The sequence below is a fragment of the Marmota monax genome, unplaced genomic scaffold, assembly GCF_021218885.2.
Source record: "Marmota monax isolate L192 unplaced genomic scaffold, Marmota_monax_Labrador192_F-V1.1 WCK01_AAM20220418_F8-fsc00060, whole genome shotgun sequence".
Lineage (NCBI taxonomy): Eukaryota > Metazoa > Chordata > Mammalia > Rodentia > Sciuridae > Marmota > Marmota monax.
The window spans coordinates 903,989-925,204 of NW_026692826.1; the positions used below are offsets into that span (position 1 = coordinate 903,989).

The 21,216-nt window shown below is 31.5% G+C and overlaps 1 protein-coding gene across 5 annotated transcripts in view; it reads right to left on the reverse strand.

Annotated features, from left to right (window-relative positions):
* Positions 1–16,579, reverse strand: part of Cdh19 (cadherin 19) — a 78,574-nt gene extending 61,995 nt beyond the window's left edge. For all 5 annotated transcript variants that reach the window (XM_046448562.2, XM_046448561.2, XM_058580667.1 and 2 more), the window contains exon 1: positions 16,322–16,579. The gene's annotated coding sequence lies outside the window, so the exon portion shown is untranslated. The remainder of the gene's footprint in view (positions 1–16,321) is intronic.
* Positions 16,580–21,216: the final 4,637 nt, after the last annotated feature.

Genomic DNA, 21,216 nt, shown 5'->3' on the forward strand with positions numbered 1-21,216 from the left:
AGTGTTATGTGTATGTGTGATCTTTACATATTCTAGAAATTAACTTTTTGTTAGATGAATAGCTGGTGAAGATGTTCTCTCATTCTGTCTCATTCTGTAGGTTGTTTCTACACTCTGTCGAATGTTTCCTTTGCTGTGCAGAGCTTTTTAGATTGATATACTCTCTTTTGTCAATTCTTGCTTTTAATTTTTGTTGTTGTTGTTGTTTGTTTTTTGTACTTTGGAGTCATAACCAGAAACTCATTGCCTGTACCAATACTTTAAAATGTTTCTGAGTGTCTTCCTCTAGTAGTTTCAATATTTGAAGTCTAACATTAAGTTCTTTGTTCCATATTGAGGTGATCTTTATACAGTTTGAGAGATAGAAGTCAGCTTTTAATTTTATGCATGTGTATATTTTATTTATCCAGCACCATTTTTAAAAAAGGCTTTTCATTATTCAATGTATGTTTTTGGCAACTTTGTCCAGAATCACTTGTCTGCAGAGTGGATATGTTTTTCAGTTCTCCATTCTGTTTTATTTGTCCGTATTTATGTTTTAATGTCAATGCCAAGTTGTTGTTATTTTTTTACAATGGCTCTACAGTATATCTGAAATCAAGTATTATAGTTAGTGCCTCAAGTGTTCTTTTTTGCACAAAATTGCTTGGGCTATTAGGAATCTTTTGCAATTGCATATAAATTTAGAATTGCTTTGTTTAGGTCTGTAAAATATTGGTCTTTTGATCGAGATTTGTTAAATATGTAGATTTATTTGAGTAGTAGGAGTATTTTAATAATGTTATTTCTTCTAGTCTATGATCATGGTCTTCTTTGGTTTTTTTCTTCAGTGTTTTATAATTTCCATTGTAGAGATCACAATAAATTCATTAGTAATTTATAGAAAAGCTATTGATTTTTGCATGCTCATTTTGTATTCTGCTACTTTACTAAATATTTTTTTAATCAGCTTTAATAGTGTTTTGGTGAAGTCTTTATTGTGTTGATTTCTGATCTTTCTATATATAATTTGTTCTGTGATTTTGTTTTTCATGAAGAGATGTTAGATTTTACCAAGTATTTTTTCTGCATCTATTGATATGATCATGTGATACCAAGAAGATATGTTGAAACATGAATAAAACAATAGTAAGTAATCAGATTGACTTGGTAATGAGAAGATTCTCAGCAAAGAAATATCCAGGACTAAACAGCTTCACTCCTTAATTTTATCAAATCTTTCAAGAAGAACTAATGTCAATGTTTCTAAATTGTTTCATAGAATTGAAACCCCTTGACCCATCCTATGAGGCCAGCATCACCCTGCTACAAAAACCTGATAGGAACACAACAACAACAAAATGAAAAGAAACTGAAGTTCCATGACCTTCTCTGATGAATATCAATGTCAGCATCCTCAACAAAATAAAATTGAAATCAACAGCACATCAAAAAGATCACACACCATTATCAATATGGTTCCAGGGATGTAAAGATGATTCAACACACATAAATCAATAGACACGTGGACATATTTAAAACCTTGTCTTTGTACCTAAACATAGATAGAATGCTGTTAATAATAGAAAAACAGGTAAAGAAAAATAAATCCCCTTGAGGAAGTGTTCTGGCCGAAATATCTTTTGGAATCTGTGTTACCTACTGTATTATTTCTTATTTCAATACCTATCTTATTTAATTCACATAGGTTTTTATTTTACATTATCATTGTATTATGAACTACTTAATATTTTAATATTTATTTTATTTGCACTGTAATCTTAGATTTCAAAGAAATAGTTTGAATTTCTAATTAGTTCTTAGAAGCATTGCAATTTCAAGACTTTGAAACGATTGTCTGTTTTACCCATCAAACACCTTGAGTCCAAGATTAAGTATCAACCACAGGAAGGTATTTACCTGTCTAAGTGCTCAGGCTAATTCTGGTCCCAAGAAAGGAATAATATGAACAAAATTATTAGTTATAATATGGAGACAACTGAAAAAATCTACTGACCAAGTGAATGTCAAAAGTAATAGTTTATGTAAAAAAGCATCAATGGGAGTTTAGAAATACTAGCATATTAAGATATATTCACAATTATGAGTTAATGTCTAAGTGGATCCTGGATATTCTATACGAAGACGGAATTTTATAATCATGATATCCTTCCTTCAACCCTATCACTCCAACAAAGGCTTATCTACAGTATCATAGGATTTTGTGCACATCCTCTAATCTCTGAGTGATTGAGCAGCTAAAACTACTGTGACTGGAAAGTAAAAGAGAGGAGTCAAAAAGAACGGAAATCCTTTGTGGAAGAATTTTTTTTTTTTTTTTTAACAATATCCACCTTACAATTGGACAAGTTCATGCAATTAGTTTTACTAATGAAAGATGAAGATGTGTACCCTTTTAGAACAAAGGCATTGAAAGGTTTATGGGTGATGCTCTTTACTTCCATTTCTTTAACTACTACATGCCTTAGTTAGGAGAAGATGGATTCTATGCCAAACTCGCATCACTGAATGACTGAGTGAAGCTTAGCACCCCATCTTACTAACTCCCACTATACATTTGTGGTAGGATGTTTTTGAGACCTGGGAAGTCCATTGGTTACTGAAATATAGCTTATCACCCAGAGTAGTAAAGCCATCTCTATCCATAGCACCATAATGCTAGTTCCTGTATTTTCTTTGTAATTCAAAAAGAACAATTATTATCTCCATTTCAAAAACAAAGTAGGAAGATCAAAGTGAGCTCATCCAGGTCAACTCTACCTAATAATTGGAATAAAACTTTTCCAGTTATGGAAAAGAAAAAAATGCCTAACTTGGAAGAATGCAAAGGGTGAGCATGGTCAGAGTTGACTTTGCCTATTAATTTATAAACCATTATTTTAGACAGCAGTCGAAGAAAGTCATTTCCAAGGTCACATAATAAGGGTAATAAACTGGAAATCCTCACAAACTATATAATTGAGGTAATTTCCTCTTGTGCATATGTCAGGGCTTGGTCGCTCTTATTCAACTCAACCCTCGTTTATCTAGGATATTTCTCTACCACATTACATACTATGTTAATTATTTTGCCATTTTTTCACTATGTGAAAAGCAAGTGCTTAGAGGAGCTTTCACCTTAAGTTCAAATTTTCTGTGTCTTGTCCCCATTTGTCAGGTGCATCCACATTTGAGTACAGTCCCTTGACATCTCATACTAGTCTGTTTTACATGTGTGCCCACAATGTATGAAGTGTTAAGAGCAGTTTGGGGTACACCGTTCAAAAGTTAAAACTTTTTGAGTCATACTTACTTATTTTTCACACATATGTAGGGATACGTATATAGTCACCATCATATGTAGTGTCCCCATGAGGTGGCGAGCAGAAAATAACTTTGTTACCTGGTTTTAGTTTTCGATGCTAATTAATACTTAAAATAATAGCACTTAAGTGTTGAAAATGAGACCAGTGGAAGATGTAAATTATAATAAAGATAAAATATAGTCAAGAGTAGTAAGTATAAAGAGAGATAAGAATAAAATCTAAAGTACACATCCATAATGTGTACATGGCAATTCTTATATTGTAAAAACATTACTAGTTTTATGAATATAGAAAAAACACTCTCATTTACATACTGTACATGAAGAACTGAGACTCAATCAATATTAGTAATTTGGTGTAAATAAAGTTTTTTTAATATATATATATATATATATACACACAGCATACATATTAAAAACTGAATTATATGTGAATTTCATTGCTTAACTATAATTTTGATCAGAATATTATCTTGAGCAGAATAAATATTATAAAACTTTCAGAGCTCAACATATTATTGCATTTTCATTCTGATATTTTATATGCTTTAATCTATCATATCTTAATCCTAATCATACCTATTAACCTGGGTACAAAGAGAATTATTTCCACAAATTGTTTAAAAAATTGTTTATGTATGTTAATATACAATATGTATTTGGAATTTAGAAACCTGCATGTATGGTGTATTGTATATGGTCTTGTTCAATTTGAATATTTAGTCAAGATTTAAGCTTCTGATATTGATACACATAGATCTACATTAATTTCAACTGATATACAAAAATCTCAGTTTATAAATCCACCAAGCAATGATGGTGCTGTATGCTATTTTCTCTTTATTTTTTGTAATCAATATATAAAAAAAAGGTTTGTTTCTGTTTCCTTGAATCAATATTTAACAGTTTCTCTGTCAAAAATATTAATAAAAGAAGTTGATACATTATAGGGTAATTTTTAATCACCTTCCTGGATGTTTTTTTTAACATATTCATAAATTATATAGAAGTTTTTTGTTGTTGTTGTTGTTTTTGTTTTTTTTATCCCTGTCAGCATCATCCATGCATTTTAGTTCACCTCAATTGTTACTGCCATTCTATTACAAATGGCATAATGTTTTGCCAACGTGGCAAAGAAATGGCTTACTTATAGGAAGTATGTATTTAACATATGACTTTTAAATTTGATTTCTGTATTCCTAAATTGTGAGATTAAACCTCTTTTCCTAATTATTGTCATTAAAATATCTTAGAGACTATGTAGGATATAATTCCAAACTATTTTTATATCCAAAGGTCTTCTGTCATTGCCTCCTTACAGGGACATTTGTTAACCACATCTATATAATTTAGATTAGGAACTGTGCTATTATTTAAATTTTCATTGGTTCATTTTGATTACACGTAATAGTGGGATTCATTGTAACACCACACACACACACACACACACACACACACACACACACAGAGTGCATATGATATAACTTGATCAATTTCATTCCCAAGTACTTTCCCTTCCTCTCTTTCTTCCCCTCCACCTCCTCCACCCTGTTGGCCTCTCTTCTATTTTTACAAGGTCCTTCTGCATGCCAGAGAAAATATATGATCCTTGACTTTCTGAGTCTTGCATATTTTGCTTAACACAATGCTCTCCATTTCTATCCATTTTATTGAAAATGACATAATTTCATTCTTATGTATAGTTGAATAAAACTCCATGATGTATGAATACTGTATTTTTCTTAGAGGTTCATGTATGGATAGGCACTCAGGCTTGTTTCATAACACAGCTACAGTGAATTATGTAGCTATAAGCAATGGTACGCAAGTATCACTATAGTATATTGTCTTTGATCTGTTGCTAGCTAAATACTGAGGAGTGGTACACCTGGGATATATGATGGTTCCATTGGTACTATTTTGATAAACTTTGATACTGATTTCCATAGTGATTCTACTAATTTACAGTCCTACAAAAGGATATGTGTTCTTTTTTTTCCCTTTATATTTTCATCAACATTTATCATTACTTCTATTCTTGATGACTGCCATTCTAACTAGATTGAGAAAAATCTCATCATAGTTTTGTTTTGCATTTATCTGGTTCCTAAAGGTACTGAACCTTTTCATATATTGACTATTTGAAATTCTTCTTTTAAGAAGTGTATATTTAGCTCATTTTTCAATTTATTAATCAGTTTATTTGTTATATATGTGTGTGCATACACACACAAAAATACCTTCATTTTGTTTATTTATTTTTATGTGGTGCTGATGACAGATCCCAGTGCCTCACATGTACTACGCAAGCACTCTACTGCTGATCCCCAACCCCAGCCCTGGTTTATTTGTTTTGTTGGTGTTAACTTTTTGAGTTCTTTATGCATTCTAGACATTAATTCTTTTACTGAAGAGTAGCTAGCAAAGATTTTCTCCCATTCTGTAGGTTTTCTCTTAATGATCATATTCCCTTTGCTGTTCAGAATTTTTTTAATTTGTTGCTCTCATTTATTCATTGTTGGTATTATCTCTTGAGCATTCTTTGAGGAAACTTTTCCATGTTGTATGTTGAAACTTTACCCCTATACATTCTTTTAGCAATTTCTAAGATTTTGGCCCAACTCCTAGGTCTTGAATCCATTTGAGTTGGCTTTTGAGCAGGATGAGAGATGGGGACCTAGTGTCATTCTATACATGGGTAGCCAGTTTTACCAGTACCACATTTTTTTTAAATGCTGGCTTTTCTCTAATGTCTGTTTTTGGTGCCTTTGACAATAATTCAATAACTATCTATGTGGGTCTATCCCTGTGTCTTCTATTCCATTGGTTTACATGTCTGTTTCTATGCCAGTACCTTATTATTTTTATTAATTTAACCTTGTAGTATAATTTGAATTTTGGTATTAGATTTCCTACAGCATTGCTTTTCTTGCTTAGAATTCTTTTGACTATTCTAATTATATTCTTCAATATGAATTTAGGGAATCTTTTTTTTCTAATTCCATGAAGAATGTCATCAATATTTGGGGGGGATGAATTGAATCTGTTGATCAGGTTTAGTAATAAACGTTTTTAACAAAATTAATTACATAAACATGGAAAGTATTTCCATTATCTAGTGGTGTTCTACTTCTAATCACTTTTTCAGTGCTTTGTAATTTTTGTTGTAGATTTCTGCAACCTCTAGACTTATACTTAATGTTTTCTTTTTCTTTTGAAACAATTGTGAATGGAATTATTTTCCAGATTTTGTTTTCAGCATATTGGTTATTGGTGTATAGAAAAACTATTTTGTCTCTGTGTGTGTGGTGTGTATGTGTGTGTGTTTCTGGTACTGGGGGATTGAACCCAGGGGCTTTTCACTACTGAGTTACATCCCCAAACATTTTTATTTTGAGTTAGGGTATTGCTAAACTACTGAGGCTGAGTTAGCTGAGTTGGCTGGCCTCAAGTTTGTGATCCTCCTGACTCAGACTCCCAAGTCATTGGAATTATAGGCATGCACCACTGAGCTAAGCAAACTATTGATTTCATATCTTTTTACTTTACTAAATTTGCTTAGCAGCTCTAGAAGATATTTTGGTGGAGGGTTTTGTATCTTCTAAGCATAGGATTGTTTCATCTGCAAGCAATGAAAATTTGACTTCTTTTTATTTGTATGTCTTTTATTTCCCTACTCTTGCCTATTTTCTCTGGCTAAGATTTCAAGTACTTTATTGTTACTGATTTTATAAGAAACAAGTTCAGTTTTTCCCCATTCAGTATAATTTTGGCTTTGAGTATTCATATATAAAATTTATGCTGTAGATGGAGAGGAAGTGTCCAATTTGAATCACTATATTTTTTTATGAGAATGGAGTTACCTGTTAATTTGACTGAAGTAGATTTTATCTTTATGCTTAACTGTAACAAATCTGATTTTATTTTGTTAAATAGAAACAATGTATCTTGTGTTTCACACACAAATACAGGCACACAATTTGTGTCTCAACAAATAAGAACACTGTATTTGTTTCCAACTTTCTATAATATCTATAAACTCACAGTTTGAAGTTCAAGAGTGTAATATATATAGAAATGCCACTGCACCACTGATTTGGAAAATATGACACTCACTATATGCTTCCTTTTAGTATAACTCTAGTCTTAATGAATGAAATCTTTTCAGATAGCATAGGACCAAAAATAATGATTTGTACTTCCAACAATAACTAACTAAAAAGTTTAGGAAAGTTAAAACTATAAATAGAGTTTGAAAGTTCATGAAACATCACTACATCATCACAATTTGGCAAGTCCATCAATTAACATATACTTAAATACTAGGGAATTCCATAATCACAGAATTGTGCAAACATTGTTTTGGATAATAACCACTTTCCTCACATGAATATTACCTGACAAGGTTGGACTCACATACTTAGCTACAGAGAACATATGAAGGAAAAATCATCTTATTGTTACCGACAACATATTCTATTGTTTCAAGAATTTCTTACAGCATTTATTTCTTTTGTCTTAAATTTCTCTTATAAAGATGTGTTTTCACTTCTTATTTGTTGAAAATCTTTTTAGCCAATAGTTACTAGAGTTAACAATAGACAGTCTTGTGTTCCATTTGACAGTTTTGCTGATGTTGTAATATTAATACATAATACCTAAACAAATATATTTCAACAAAATGTTCTTTTCTCCAATTATTGATTTCTTTCTCACTACATATGCCCCATAACTACAATATCTATAAACTTATTCTGATGTCAAAAGAAATACTTAGTAAGCACCACTGCTAAATGGTGTGTAAAATATCATTTTTGTATTGAAAAAGGCATAATATAAATATGATTTTTCTAAAACCCAATCTTTAGCAAATTGAAAAAATAAAATTGAAACAAGTTGCCATTTTTCTTTTTTTTTTGTGCATAGGTATGTGTGTATGCTGTGTGGAATAAGTATACTACCTAAAATTAATATAATTGTATCTCAAAACCACGTGGTATCTAATTCAGATGAATTGGGTTAAATATTAAAATTTAATGAATATTAAAAGCATTTCTTCTGCCCCTAAAAAAATCACCATAGCTGACAATTGTAAAAGTAATTATTTTGAAATATGAATAAACATGATAAAAACTATTATTATTATACATTGGAATTTTTCATATTTTTTAGTTTAAAACTTTATTATTCATGTGGAGAATGAATACTTCCATCTTTAAAGTGTAAAAAATCCAGGAATTTGATGAACTCAATCCATCTATTTTGGGGTAATGATTTACACACATAATTCTAAGTATCAACTGAAAAGATAGATTAAAAAGTAGATATCCCACTCCATAGTTTTCCCTTCATGAGTTAGATACACAAACTCCAAAGGTAATTCTAAGGCAAACAATATGGACATCATCATGTTGTCATTATCATCATCTTGTCTAATGTGTGTCGTGTGTTTACTCTAGCACAATGACTACACAAAAACTGTGACAATCTTTAACTGATTTGTCTTACTATGATTCTATAGCAGAGGCTCTACTATTGTTAATTTATAAATGCAGAGTTTGAACACATAAAATTAAAGTGACTTGGTTTAGCCATATAATACCTGATTGGACTGGAACTAAAGGAATCTGCTTTTTCCAGAGAAGGTAACTTGAGCAATATCTTTGCAGGAAACATTTTACGGAATATGTGTATTTTTTGAGAAAGAAAAAAATAGAGATATATATGATTGTTGACTTGGGTTTATTTCTAGGGCATTATACCCAATTTCTTACCCTTATACTCTTACAATAAAATATTATTAAGATGAATCCCAATATTTGTATGCATATGCATATGTGTATATATACACATATTTACCTACTAATGCTTTGAATGTACAATGTTTACTACTAAGTACAATGTTTCATAAACTGTGAAATCTCTTTATCTTACCATACACAAAAATCAAGTCAAAATGAATCAAAGACCTAACTTTTAAACCTGAAGACTACAATACTACACAACAACTGAAGACTACATAACAACAACAAGAAAACATAGAAGAAACACCTCAAGATATTGACACATGCAAGAATTTATTTAGACAGAAACCCAAAAGCACAGGCAACAGAAGTAAAGATGAGCAAAGATGACTCCATCAAATTGAGAAGCTTCTGCACAGCAAAGGAAATAATCAACAGGATTTAGTGACATTCTATAGAATGGAAGAAAGTAAGGGCAAATGGTACATCTGTCAAGAATTTGGCATCCAGAACACATAAGGAATGAAGGAGATGAATACCAAAGAAACCCATTTTTAAAATGAACTAAATAGATCCTTTTTGAAGAAGACTTATAAATGCCAACAGATACATAAAATTGCTCACTTTCACAAATCATTAGAGAAATGCAAAATAAAACCACACTGATAACATCATCTTACTCCAGTTGTAATGACCAACACCAAAAAGGTTAAAAAAATGCTAGTGAAGATAATGGGAAAATAAAACTCTTATAAACTGTTATTTGGAATACAAACCAGTATAGTCATTACATAATATGGTATGGAGATTTTTAGGGAAAAAAAAAACTTATCTAAAAATAGAACTACCATAAGACCCAACGATTCTACTATTGAATACATTCCAATGGATTTGACATATTTATATCAAAATGATACTTGGATCTCCATGTTTACTGCAACCCTATTTATAAAACATAAAATATGAAAGTAACCCAGATGCCCTGCAGCAAATGAATGCATACAAATATTGTGGTGTATTTATGCAATATATTAGCCATAAAAAGCAGGTCTTATCATTTGCACCAACACAGATGCAACTGGAGAATAGTATGTTAAATTAAACAAATCAGGCTCTAAAAGACAAACACCACATACTCTTATTCATTTAAGGAAACCAATAGGTCAATCTTGTAAATGTACAGAATGAAACAGTGGTTACTAAAGATGGGGGAAGTTAAAGAAGGGGCATAGAAAGAAAAGGATCTATTTAAAGAAAAGGGTCTTTTAAGGAATGGGAAGGATATTGGAGGGAAGGGGAAAAGTGAGAGGACCCAAGACTAAAAGAAAGTTTGTTGGACACAGGGCACTAGCCATGCATATACGGAAATGTCACAGTCTATCCCATCAATTTGTAAAATTAATGTGTTTATAAATATTCTAATAAAAATAAATTTAAAACAACTCAGAATTTCAATTCAAAAGAATGAGGTAAAGCCATAAATATAAATAAAATTTCTCCTATTTTTCCATGGCTGAAATAATGGTCAGGAGGACCTCCTGGAGACTTTGGAGACTGACCTGCCAGGTGAAGGAGCAAGGCATGACCATTTTCTTCAAGTCCATGTCCCTGTTTTATTTGATTTTGTTTCCTCATTTCATCCCTTCAAGAGAACAAGTTTCACCAATCCTCTGATGATTGGTTTTTACTTTCTATGATCAATCCTACAAGAGTAACTTTAAGTTGCCAGATTAGAGTCAGAATAGATGGTTATTGTAAAGAGAACAAACTGAGAGGATATGATTGTGGACAAATGTACATCATGAGGTCAAGAACGTGGTCAATAGACTGTATTATTCCCAACTGCTTCCATTTTAATTTATTTTACTTACATCCTATTAATTAAAATGACCAGTACCATTTAGTGAATAGCTGAGACGTGTTAGGAGTGACTCTTAGAAATCAAAAATAATGGATTAAAGATTGAGTGAAGGTCAAGAATGGAATTTCAACAGCAGATGGATCATTTAAAGTAGTTACTCAGAGAAGAAAAACAGGTTAGCAATGATAGCAGAGCTAGGGGTTGAGGAGTGGATTAGAGTTAATGGTGGTTATTAAATAGAGAGAATACAGTATCTGAGAGGTAGTTTTTGCAGCAATTAAAAGGTAACATAGATGCTATTGCATAGAAAATGATAAAGTACCAAAGAAAACACTTGGAAAATTGTACTTACCATAAAGAATAACAAAAATTATCATTATGATATAAGTAGCAATTAATCACCAATATTTTTATTTCCCTATGACTTGAAAGTGAAGAACAAATTCAGAAGATTCAAAGTTAACTATTATATTAGTATGTAAAATATTAAAATCATGCTTGCTCAAATTAATTTCAAAATAGAGGAAAATGAATTCACAATTTGCTACTATGATCTTTTATCATAAACGTTTGGGAATCATATTATATTAAAATCTTGGGTCCTAAAATAGAAAGTACATCTCAAAGAATGTTTTAAAAATAGAAGAGAATATACTATTTGGGTTCAAAATATTTTGAAAAAAATCCTCCTTGAAATAAAACTTATTTTAGCTTTACATTACATAATATAAAATTCAGTGCTTTCTAAGTCTCTTTTGAATAATCCTTACAATGCAAATATATGCACCACTTTTTTTCTGTACATTAAACTAAAATAATTACACGAGTTCACATTTTCAAAAGCTTACTTTTGTTATAAAAATTATTATGAAGATAAAATTGAACATTAGATTGGCTAATTAAGCAGAATGTTAAAATAACTTTATATTTTGAGAACATTATTTTATGATTATCTTGTATTAATTTTGCATAAAGTATGATAAATAAGGCAATTTAGTAAATATGATATTGGAACTATTCCATGAGGGAGGTTGTTAAAACCATTCAACATGAATGGCATGAATAGAAATAAATAGTTTCCTACTCTGAGATTCCTAAACTTGGAAATTTAGGTACATCACTTAAATTTCAAATCAAAAATATTTGTGGGAAGAAATAAAACAGAAGTTATTTTTTATACACTGTGGCAAGTATATTTTTAAGGACTTGGATTGGTTAAAAACACAAATCGATTTAAGACAGCAAAACAGTCCTGAATGTGGTTATTTTGAGATACAGGAAGGATACAAAAAGAAAGGAAAGATGTCTCCTTTAAGATTTGAATTCTTAGGAGTGGATACCAGGCAGAAAAACAAACAAACAAAATCAACAAACAAACAAAAACAAGTTTCTTTTAATTAGTCAGTGTAGAAGCATTCAGTACAATCTGGAGGAATGGCTGAATGGATCATTGAATATATGAATGCATCTTTTCTCCTTGAATTCAAATTATGTGGCTTATAAGTTCATTTTAATTTGTCAATGGGTAGGGAGAAAATTTATATATTGTGTGGGAAAGAATGCTATAAAAATAAGCCCTCATCTTATTCTTTTAAGTCTAGCAACTCTAATACAATTTCTTTTACAATATGTAAGAAGCAGCTAATGAATATCTTGCTGAGCTTTAAATATTTAACATCCGCACTTAAAATCTTAAGTGTATTGTTTTTCTTCACAAATCAAAATCTTAGTATGATTAGACTAAGATTCCACATAATCTCATAAAATTTATACTTTGGATTAAAAATTATGTTTTAGGCATTGACCTAAAATGCATAGTTAGTTATATATACATGTACACACCCATACATACCTGCATACAATTATAACATTTCTTCATATATTTAAATATAGCCTAATGTAAATTTTATAAAGTAACTATAAAATCATATCCTATAAAAAGCAGTAACAAAAAATTATATGGTCATAAAATTATCAAAGGAATATACATATTAGTTTGAAATCATCTATCTCTAGACAAATATATAGACAGGGTTATAGATATATATGTGTATATACATAAGCTTATTTATTATTAACCATAAATTTGAAGTCAAATTCTGATATGCCAATAGAATTAACTTCTTTTAAAGACATTGCTTAGAAGAGGGAAAATATAGAAAGGGAAATCTATGTCCTACAAATCCTCATTGATAAAAGTACTATTTAAAAGAAAGAGATACATGTATGTCTAACTCAGAAATAAGAATGTAGCCCACTTCGTTTGATCAAACACTATAGAGAAAAGGTTATATTTTGCTTTACCAGTTGAAGAGAAATTTCAAGCACTGGCAAGAAGTATTTTCTTAGTGACAAATAACAATGCTCTTCAAGATTCAAACAGAGATGTGTGTATATACTTTCCTCTATCTTTTTTAGTGTAGTTACATTTGATTTTTGTATATTTGGTAGTATTAATTATATTTTTATCAAAGAAGGTCACTGGCTTTCTACTAGAGATTTCTAATAATAAAACAGATACAAAACTCTTTGGAACAATTTAGCTATAATATAATTTATGGGTAGAAAAATGGTAGAATTTTCCATTTCTATGAGTTTTATATACTTTACTCATTTCCACAGGAATGCCATTTCTAAATTTTACACATAGAGAAAATTACCTACATTAATTTAAGGTATGACTTGTGTGTAAAATTATTCTCATTTTAATATGCTGTCTTGAGAGTTTACAAATTCCATTTATCATGCAACTGCTTAGGATTGAAGACCAGATAAAATGAGATGTATTGATCCTCAATATTTATCTGCTCTAAAAATAACTTCAGATTTGACTTGGTACACTATAGTAGGGTTTCTGAAAAACAGGGGTTCTCATTTAATCTTAAGACATACTTTGATGATTCTGAATGTTATTCTTAGGTAAGTGACATAACAATTCTGAAAAAAAAAATGTGTCTCACTAATTCTCAGATATTGATTGAAACCAGACAAGCACATGCTAATGGATCATACCAAAATCTTCCAGAGAAAAGTTATTTGAAAAAGAAATTGATATATTATAAACATTGGAAAACAAGTTCTAGAACATTTATCTGAGTTCCCTCACCTGAGGGGTGGTGATAGTGGGTAACAAACTAAGAGGGTGTATTTTGTTTTGTTTTGTTTCTCAGGTGTCAAATATCATTCTGGTCAATTTGGAAAAGGCAATTCATTGAACCTGTGAGCTGTCTTCAGCATTAATAGAAAAGATTCTTGTGTGATTATTAGTAGATTCCATACTCATTTATATTTCAATCTCAATCTGTTGCATCAAGTAAATATACGTATGTCAGAAGACATGGATATTAAAGGAAATCATCATGGAAAAAAAAGATTTAAATGTTCCATTTTCCCTTATTCATCAGCACCATGCCAGTAGCAACCAATGCTCATGAAAAGAAGGCTATGAAAAGAACAATAATCCTCTCACAGAGTGGAGTACATTATTCCTACTGCACTCACACTCAATTACATGCCAAGCAATACTCTTAAACATGAGAACAACCAAATTTAAAATGCACCCATTAAGTCATGAGTTGCAAAACAGTCTGAATATGTTTATTTATAGATTTTATTTATCAATTTTTAGGTAGCTGTATTATGAGAAACTCCAGAAGGAAGGGTCTGGTTACCAAAGAATACATGAAAGACATTTATTTATGCACATTAATTTTTTTACTTTATAATTTAAATTAATTTTAACAACTGTATTTCACAAAACATCACTCTTTTATGCTAAAAACTTTCAAAATGAAAACAATCTTAAAATGTGTTTTGTTTGAGATAATTTAGTCAAATTAATTTAAAAAAATCCTATGGATAAGCAACTTGGAAATATTCCAAAATGGAAAATAATTCAAAACAAAAATTAAAAATGGACCACATATGCTTAAACACTGTACAAATTGTGAATTTAAGTGTGTATATGTATAAGTAGAAAAATAGAAATGTTTCATGAAGGCAAAAATTCAAAAATTACTAAAATATGAGGCTATAAAATGCATACTTAATTTATATAATGTGATGTATTTCATTAGTTGTTATAAAACCTTGGCAACCTAGAACACACTTGTAAAGAGCAGGAAGTGAGGTGATTTCTAAATTACATAAATTTGTTAGTCTTTTAAATAATCATAGACATTTAATTTTGAGGTGTTTATTATTTTATAAACCTTTTTAGCTATTAAATTTGATAAATCAAAAGGTTTGCATTATTTTGAAAACCCGTTTTGCATTCAACTTGCAGTAAGTATTCTTATTTATAACTCAAAATATTTGAAATATTTAAATTTTGTAATATAAATACTATATAAAAGCATATAATTTCACTTTATATTACAGAAATATCCAAAATATAAAAATATTAAATTTAGAAGTTTTTATCTAAATAATGTCTTCCTTGCAGAAGAATTTATGGAGCTAAAGTAAAAGTTTCTGTAAAGAAAACATTTGTCATTCTATAAGGATTTTTCTTATTTTGATGGACATTTTATTTTAGTTTATTAATATTTTGGTTAGATTGACTATATCCCTTTTGCAAATTTACTTTGAAATATTTTATTAAATTAGTAATACAATTAAAAGTATCAGAATTAAAACATGTTTTATGACTCACCTTTTTGCATTTTCTTAATTTTCATTTTGTATTTCACATGTATGATGAATTATTCTTTCATTACATATAATTGACATGGTGCACATGCATGTACAACAATATGCAAACATGAACATATAGCTATGAATTATTTTGTATTCATGAGACTCAATTTTTCATTTTAATTAGAAATATTTACAGAATTTTGAATTACAGATTTTGGCTTTAGAAATTATTGAATTAAATTGAATGATTGGACCAAAACAAACCAAAAAATGGACAAAGATGAATAAAAACAATACATGCTAACTTTGATAATAGCTCATCTTTAAATAAGTGGAAAATATTATTCTGAAAACCTATGCTTAAAAAATAAATTTTAAATTAATATTTTTTCAAAATTAATATTTTCTCTAATTTAAGTGATGACAACTTCATTATTCATAATGCCTGATGGTACAAAAAAATTAACAGTAAATTAAAAATTAAAATCCCAGAGAAGGAAAAATGTGTAGTAGCTGTACATTCATCAAGAAACTTACGTTTTTTATGTTGTGAGATATGAGCTACATTTTTCCCTCAATTTGCACTGTCATGATAAAGACTTGTTTTTACAGAAATTTGTCCTAAAGAAAGTTCAATACACACGTGATTTCAATATTTAGAATTTTCCCTAATGAAGTACAAACTAACAACAGTTTTTCAAGTATTTTTGACCTTGATTATCAGTAAGAAATTATCAAAATAATTCAAAATATGCGTGACTATCACAGTCTTACCTCTATAGCTTCAAATGCAGGGCCTCCCTGGAAACTGAAATCCAAACTTCCAATAAGACTCAGGGAAGTAGGGAAGAAGTCCTTAATTTCTTTCACAGGCGTCTCTGCAAACTTCCCATGTGCCACATTGCTCTGAGTTACAAACGCTGTGCTTTTAGTACCACAGCACTGTCACTATGTCACTGCTTACTGAATGCTATTTTGGGTTCTCTGCGTGGAGCCATGAACACTGAGCCTTTTGTGCAAAATATCATAAGGGCATTCTAATGTCCCTCCATAGTCCAGGGTTAATATGCAGACAACTAAGCAAGTAGATGAGCTGGGTTTCTCTCTCCCTCTCCCTCTCTCCCCCTCCCTCCCTTCCTTCATTCTTTTTTCTTTTGTCTTTTGTACCTTTCTTTTCTTCTGCTTTTCATCATCTTCATAACAACAAAGAAAAAGAAAGAAAGAAAGGAAGGAAGGAAGGAAGGAAGGAAGGAAGGAAGGAAGGAAGGAAGGAAGGAAGGAAGGGACTTTCTAGCTTGAGTTGACAATTCAACTTATGATAGAGAATTCTGCAAGCGGAAGGAGTTGCCCTCTTTTGAGGATTAGTTTATGAAAAAAAGTGATCTCTTTAAAGCAGACACAGGAATTTTACTAAAAGAAGAAAGGAATTTCCACATAAGTCTAGGCAGGTGCAGTCTCCCTCACCCAGGAATTAAGTAAAAACAATAGAAGGGCAGTGTCTAAATTATAACCAATCCTCTCCTATTCCTTCATTTATTTATTCAATTAAGATATGTATTACTTTATGCAGAAATAAATCTTGCCATCAAATAATGATTGATTATGAAATATGTAAGTTTTTTCTTCATCCTGTTTATTCAATTTTTTAAAGTTTAAAAATATTTTGATCAAACCAGAGATAGCTGAAAAAGCAATGTAAAGTGTCTTAACTCATAATTAATGCCTATAAAACAATATATTTTAAGGTTCAAATATGTAATTATTGTGAAGAAACAGACTTCAGTTTCAGAAATATACTTGAGTCTGTAGAACTGGGACTTTGTGCAGTTCCATTGTTTTATTTATCTATTTATTTAGCATTACAAGGGAAAGACAGTAGAAAAAGGATTGTATTACATCTAGTGGCTTGTGATGATTCATCTATGTTTATTTCATTTTGGAAAATACAGCAACCAAATTTTATTAGTTACTGTTTGCCAAAAAAAAAAAAAAATAAAATAAAATAGATGCCTTTGCAGCATTAAGCAAAACCAAACTCTGTCCATTAGCATTATGTATAAAGTGCGTCTTCCTAAATCTCTTTATGTATTTACTTATTTACTTACTGATCATCTTAACATTTATGACAGGAACAGTTAGCCTAAATTGTGGATATCATTAAAATAGCCACAATTAATTCATTAGCAATTCATTATTTCACATAATTTAACTGCATATAAATTTTCAGTCACCGCATTCCAAAAATATTTTCTTTTTAATCACTGCAACTAAATCTATACTAAGTCGCAGGCACTCAGTTCCACTAATGACATACAGTTTATTTTTGACTTTTATAGGCTACCCTTTTAAAACTAAGGATTCTCTTCCTCCTCTTCCACTGAAAGTCTTTCTGAGTTTCTGTGCCCATGTGTGTGTGTTGCCTTGGTCTGCATTTCAGCTCCTGAGGATGGTGCTGGGCTTCTCCAAGACATACAGGTAGCTCCTCACTTAGAAGTTGGCCTCCAACTTGTGCTCCATATGGTAGGACCATGTGGTTGTACCATCTCAGTGAAGACTTCTCTTCTTCCTTCCAGGCTAAATGGGCTTCTTTGAATAGATTTTAGCCATGTTTAGTCCCTGGGGAGTGGGGCATGAGGGAGTATTTTACGTTGATATCTTAAGTCATGGTTATACTCAGGAATCTCCTTAGTGCAGTCCCCACATCAGCCTGGCTCCTCACACTTCACAGCAATGGAGAGAAAGAAACTCCATTATGAGTCTCAGAGTGTCATCAATACCTGAGGGGCAAGCAATGCTAATGGGGTCTCCACTACCTTAAACAAGGGGAAATGTTTGCAGTTATAAGCATCCCTGAAACTTGGCTAGTAGAAGCAATTCAGGAGAAAAAGCACATGAATTCCTTTCTCTCTTCTTTCTTTCCCAAGCTCTGCTCCATCTACTGGGAAGATGTAAAATCTAGTCTCAGCATCATTATGAACCATTTCTACACTGTGCTCCAAGCTCTGCTTCCCTCCTTCATGTCAAGTTCTCACAAAATTATAAATACTACCCTGAACCTCCTTCAAAGTCAAAATTTAAATGAAGCTAATGTACACAGTAGGAGTAAAACTAATAACACTTATTGCACAGCACTAAGCTTTTATAAATAAAAATCTTTTTTCTTTCAAAAATATTGACTGTTTTGACATTTTGGCATTCCTTTAGACTTCCATTCAGTAAATCAACAGCTTCTTTGTTTGGACTGTATTCACTTCTGGAGTAATAAACATAATGTCTTCAGTAGATCGTAGCCTGAAAGAAAAATGTAATTAAGGTCAAAATGTACTGCCTGAAAATACCCCCCTAATTTGCCAGTATTAGGTACAGAACTGTAAGTGTTCCCAGATTCTTCTGTAAGGAACTGGTGAAGACTTCATCAAAAGTTCTGAAGGAGGGTGTATCTTTACTGCGCATTCCCCCAAATCTTTGCTTCCTCCAGTTCTAAAACTCCAGGCATCTGCCTTGGATAGGAATATTCCTACATAATCATCTTTGTGCCCACTTTTTGTTTCTGCTTTGTTTCTTGGTTTTGCTACTATTATCACAGTTTTACCGCAAACATTTTCTCAAAATCATCCTTTAATTTGGTGTCATGATTTACTGTTATGAAGATGTGCAGTGCCCATCAAACCCCCTATGGTGCTGTTTACCTTCTTGTTGCATGGGTAGTAGTTCGTGTGTTCATTTGGTGCTGAAGCTTGTTCTTGAAAGCCAGTGCTCTGTCAGTTTTATTTTGGGTTTTTTAATTATTCATGTATTTTAACTGGTTGTTCAATTTGCTGGAAACAGTGAGAAAAACAATTGTTGAACAACTTTAATTCATCCACTGCCCCAGTTCCTGTAGCAGAGCCAGTGTGGTTGTTTTACCTGTGCAATAAAATAAAGTTTAATGTAGGAGCAGGATACTCTACCTATTTACAAATTCAGATATTTTGGTCCTCTTAGCTTCTCTAAGCTCTCATTTTTAGGCAGTAGCTAGAGGACCTGTGCATACACACACACACACACACACACACACACACACAATGGCACTTCCCATCAGGCCATGCATATTAGATGGTTGCAGTAACTTTTAAACAAATCTTGGAGAGATGGATTTGGGAGAACAGATCTTCAGACAGCAACAGCAGGAATAATGTGATTATTATTTACAAGATAATGATTTTTAATAATGATTTTTTATTTATAAGAGCTTTTCTTCTTAAATATAAATATAAGAAGAAAAGCTCTGAAGAAAAGCTCTCTCAGGTTTCCAAGATACCAGTGAACAGGTAGGAACAAGAAATTTTACTAACTGGGGCTGCCATTGTGGCTCAGTGGTAGAGCACTTGCAAAGCACATGTGAGGCAATGGGTTCGATGCTCAACACCACATAAAAATAAATTTTAAAAAATAAAGGCATTGTGTCTATTTTCAACTAAAACATATTTAAGAAAAATAAATTTTACTAACAATGTCAGAGGAATGGTTAAACATTTTCCCCCTTTATATTTTTTAAAGTATGAATACATGTTAAATTTAGAAAATACCTCTTTAAATTACTCGCTGGTGAATGGTATATTTTAGGGTTCTGTCAGAATCTAATATCTTATGGAATGCCATTGCTATCGTGATGTGGACCCAATGCCCAGCTGTGCTTCCATTGCAGCTACACTTTTTTTTTTTTTTTAAACTGAGAGTGCAAATTCATCACAATGTCCCCAGGGATAATTTTAAGGCATCAGGGAGCAAGTGCGGTCAGCATTTGCCTCACTGATTATTGCAATACCACTAAACTGGCAATCAGCAGTGTAGAAGCCACACTGACACTGGATTACATTTTATTCAGAATTTACAGCCTGAAACTATATATTTAGTATAAAATACTATTAGCAGCAATTTGTGATTTTATTAAATAAAAGCTTGGTGTAAAAGCATCTATGTAAAGTAACCAAATAGATTTGCTTTCAATCAAAGCACTAGGTTAGGAAATAATTGCCCTCCTTAGAAGAGAAGATCACTAGCAGACGGGTGGAAACGCAGGGAGGCTCCACTTAGCTCATCCTATATGGACTTAGCTGTGCTGATGGGAACAGTCATCCAACACGTCCAGGAGGTATTTCTATTGCCTTTTGCTCATATTAATAAAAGCATCTGGGATAATTTTCCACATATGGAAGGAGAAACATGTCTAAATAGTGAACCAAGTATGATTGAATAAAAATGGAGAGACATGCAACCATGCATGCCACTGTCCATGTGAGAGTCACAGCAGACACTAAGAGGTATTTGAGGTCTTCATACCAGGGAGTAAATGTGAGGCAGGCCAGACAATTCCTGAGACACAACTGCTCCTTTATGTTGAAATACCTATTTTAAAAATGCCTCTTTAAATAACTGGATGGCATATGATATATTCTAGGGTTATGTAAGAATCTAACCTCTTATGGAATGCCATTTTCTATCATGAAACCACACAGAACCTTCTGGTAAGCAATCGTCAGCTTTCCCATGCAGTCTGGGAGAATTCTGCAGTGCTCAAAGATTCTAAATCCAGGATAATATTGAGTTAATCCAAATTTTAAAAATTAAAATGTTATTCATCAGTGCCCTGAAGAGCCACTGCGCTTTTTCCAAATCAGATAATTCAG